The 4,307-nt window shown below is 39.8% G+C and overlaps 1 long non-coding RNA gene across 1 annotated transcript; it reads right to left on the bottom strand.

Annotated features, from left to right (window-relative positions):
• Positions 1–2,826: 2,826 nt before the first annotated feature.
• On the bottom strand, positions 2,827–3,895 carry LOC307207745. Its single transcript, XR_013834821.1, has 2 exons — positions 3,754–3,895; positions 2,827–3,010 (listed from the first exon to the last, which is right to left on the bottom strand). It is a non-coding gene; the product is annotated as an uncharacterized lncRNA (long non-coding RNA).
• Between the last annotated feature and the right edge of the window lie 412 nt (positions 3,896–4,307).

The following is a 4,307-nucleotide window of genomic DNA, read 5'->3' as shown; positions in this document are numbered from 1 at the left end:
GTGATATTGCAATCCAACTCCCTCCCCCAGTCACATTCACTGAACATCTCAGAGAGTCCAGGAGAGAGATTCTTGTAGGCTTCTAACATCACTGCCTTCAACCATTTGCTATGTCTTGGGCTCTCTCCATTTGGTGGTCACTAGATCTGGTGCCTCAGCTTGCATCCCCACCCAACCTCTCTCCCCAACCCCTTTTTGTTATATATATTTAGACTGCAAGCTTGTTCATACCCTCCAACCTTTCTCCAATGAAAATAGGGATGCCCATGATAATTTTACTATTTATACCCCACCCATCTGACTGGGTTGCCCCAGCCACTCTGGGCAGCTTCCAACATAGACAATAACATAGTAACACATTAAACATTTAAAAAAACCCTTCTGTATACAGGATTGCCTTCAGATGGCTGGGGGTCAGATAACTCCATACCATCCAACATATCTCTGATGAAAATAGGGACATACTAAGGAAAAGCGGGACATTCCAGGATCAAATCAGAAACCAGGATGGCTTCTCTGTATCAGGGGCATCCCTGGAAAATAGGGACACATGGAGGGTATGGCTTGTTGGTCTTTGTATGCCACTCTGAGAGACTTTTCAGCTACAGTGGGGTAAAAATGCTTCAGATAAATAAATAAAAACCAACTTAGATGCAAAAGCAACCATGGTGAGTATGGGCAGGGCCACATTTAGGTTTGATGAGGCCCTAAGCTACTGAAGGTGATGGTGCCCTTTATATGTCCAGCTGTCCTTTGTCAACAACAAATTGTTTTTGTGTTGAATATATGCTATATGGTAATTTATGGACCTAATAGGTATCTAAAGCCATTTGCACTTAACAAAATATGTATTTTCTCAAAGTAATTGTTGAACTTATCTTATATTTTGGAAATGTACATCCAGTTGTTTTTTTCTTTAAATTTTTTGGAGGCCCCCAAGAGAGTGGGGCCCTAAGCTATAGATTGTTGATAGCTTATCCAGCACTGAATATGGGCAGGAAGAAGGAAGTAATCAGGTTGGTTGGATATTACTGGACTTACGACTGTGTTTTCTGAATCTTTTCAAGATGCTCCTTCTGTTTAATATACTACTTGCTCAACTTCATGGGGAGAGGAGAAAGCAACAACATTCTATCACAATTAGATGCAGGGGGCCGAGGATAAAATGGGATCATGCTCAGTAAACTCCATTATGATTACTGCTTTCTAAATGAAGTAAATAAAGTCATTCTCAAAATAATTTAGGAGGTAATTATGTGCAAAGTCATCATTAAAGACTTCTCATTTTATTTACAGATCTTAGATATTTACTCATAAATGAAGCTTGACTTCTAGTGGTATGTGTTTGGTTTCACATGTCACATTGCTGGATCACTTGTGCTGGTAACAAACAGATCACTGGGGATGTCTCTGTCGCAGTCCCTGGGAAAATCTGTGTAAAGAGTTTCTTGAATGTCAGGCCTCTCAGTTGTTTGAAGTTCAACAGCAGGGATCATTCAGTTTGTGACCTAAGAGGTTAATTCTGTTCCCAGTGTTTGCCAACTACCCAGAAGGGTCAATATGTTGTTTAGTAGCCTGTCAAAGTGACGTGGCATTCACTGGGGTAGGCAGTGCCCCATTTGGTTGCATACTTCTGATGCTGTTTTCCCTGTGTACCTTTGGTTGAATGTCTTCTTGCTAGAGATGTAATCTTATTCTTAGTACTGGTTAAGATTACTTTTCAGTGATCTCATCACACATACCATTTCACTTCAGTTTTCACTTAGTTATTTTAAACTATCCCTTATCTGCTCCTTTAGCTTTCTCATAATAACATTATTGTTTACGTTTTTTATGCTGATTCCCAAACTGTCTGAAAACTCAGTAAGCCAATGAGCAATTACTGGCTTACTGAGTTTTCAGACAGTTCTGGAATCAGCATAAAAAATGAAAACATAATGTAATCCTAGCTGAAGATATGAAGTATGTTGAGGTATGTAGGCCTCAGGGTTACTGTCTGTTCAAATGAGGTAGAGGAGGTGACAGATCTCTTTTGCCCAAGTTACTAGTCTTTGCCAAATTTTTTTCTTATCAGCTAGCTAACATATTAACAGCTTATATTGTCAAGCATGTAAGTGAAGCTCCACAGTCCCAAAAAATCAGTTCACATTGTTCAAGGTGTAGGTTTCAGGGTGTGCTTATAATTCTGTCCCCCAACCCAGTGACACACTTTGCCCAGAAAACCAAACAAAAATAAATGCAATTGTATTTTTGCATGAATTAATAATGAGAAGTAATAAGCATAAAAGGATGAGACAAAAATTAACCATTTGTTATAGGATTATAATAATAATAATGTAATATCACTTTTACAATATATATGCACCACTCTCATTTTAATATCCACAAAATACAAATAAGGCCTATTTTTTGCCACATTAATAAATATCATAGATTCGCATTATGATGTGTGCCTTTGACTGTACTTTCTCTGTGTGTCTGGCTAAGGGCAGAAAAGGGAGAGGAAAGTCAAAAATAACGCAGTGAATGTTAATGGTGATTAATGGCTAACATAATCGCCTCAGCAGTGAATCAATAGGGCAGAAGTTAAAGTGAATAGACATTTCAGCTGTATTCAGCAGACAGTTAAGATCAAACGATTATGACTGTAGCTGACTAAATTGTATGGAAACAAATATCATATCTGAAAAATTCTAAAAAACAAGAGCAACTGGTATCAGACTCTGAAGAAAGTTGCTGCAAGCGAGACTCCTTTTGCAAAGAGAGCAGACAAACAGTCTATACGCCAGTTCGATGCTCAGTCCACTTACAGCAAGACAAAAAGTCTCTGTTCCTTTCCCTTCAATTTGTATTCTGTTTTGGTCAGTAAGGTGTTACCTTGATTTCTCTCCCCATCTGTTAAGTGACTTTGCTAACATCTTCTATGACCTTTGCAGCAAGTCCTTCTGATCTGGAGAACCATCATCATTTGGATTGGAGACAATCCTGTCAGGAATGTCCTCAGCAACATCTAGCAAAACACAGTACAATTAAGAAACAATAACCCCACCTACAACCCCAAAACAATAATTCCACATGCAATGCATCACACACATAGGGCTCATCCACAACAACAACTGCTCAGACATTGAAGAAAGTGTGCTCATAGGCTCAGCTTTTGAAGTGACCAGAATGTAACTAATCTATCAATGGCACATCCCTGCCAAAATATCTCCCCTTCTTGCTGTTGTAGTTCAGGAGACTGAATCTCTGCAGGGCCTCCAGGTGTCACAATACACAATTATAGTAGCACATATCAGAGTGCAATCACTTCATGTTAGAGCAGGGGTGCCCAAACTTTTTTCAAAGAGGGGCAGATTTGATGAAGTGAACATGCATGCATGAGGGCCGACCAAAGTTGTTGAGCTTTTTTTTAGGATTGTAGTTGTTGAGGTAGGGTTGAGGGGGGGAAACCTTCCTGAGACCCTACAGAGCAGCTGCCAGTCAATGTAGGCAATAGCAAGTTAAATGGACAATAATTAGTCAACAGCCTTACTCAATACAATGCAGCTACCTATTTTCTTTTCAGAGCGGGGGCGGGGGGAGATACTTCAGCTCAGCCACTCCCGTACTCCACACAAAAAAAAGCAGCAAGAATGGTAAAGGCGGGTGGACAGAGGATTGGGGGGATATGGCAGGGTGGGTGGGGAGATGGTTTAAATCTACAAACAGCAAAAAACTGTGCCTACTGGGAAAGGGTATTGGAAAGGCTACCACAATTTAAGACCAGGACAACTGTCACAGCCACTGATATCTCTTTCCAGTCCTTTTACTTGTAGGTGGAAAAAGTCACTGTGGCACTAAAGATGCATTAGAGCAGCTCTGAAAGGCTGAAAAACACCTCTTAGTTCATCAGTGCCAGACCCCCTCTGTGGAAATCTGCAATAATAAAAAGAATATTTAACTATGAAGAAGAATTGGATTCAATCACCCAGGCCCCCACTGGCAGTTATTTTAAAAAGAAATTAGAGCATCAATATTTGTAATTTAGAGTCACTTACATGCATACGATGAAACAATAAAAAAGAGGATTGTTTTGAGAACGTGTGATGCCTTGAGGGGTGAAAAACCATTTAAATTATTCAGATACAATTTGTCTTGTAAGCAAAATACAAATGGCATTTGCATTAATTTTCAACTGTTAAGCACTGCAGCTTTGGGGCTTGGTTGGAATGAATAACGTAAGCTGTATATCACCCTGCTCAGAGGAGATAGAAGCCAAAGTTTACCAGTGCGGTGCACTTGTATTCGGTGCATTGTAGTTCCAG

This window comes from Podarcis cretensis (genome assembly GCF_951804945.1).
Source record: "Podarcis cretensis genome assembly, chromosome: Z".
Lineage (NCBI taxonomy): Eukaryota > Metazoa > Chordata > Lepidosauria > Squamata > Lacertidae > Podarcis > Podarcis cretensis.
Note: the sequence above shows the minus strand (reverse complement) of the source record. Positions and strands in the feature narration are given on the sequence as shown.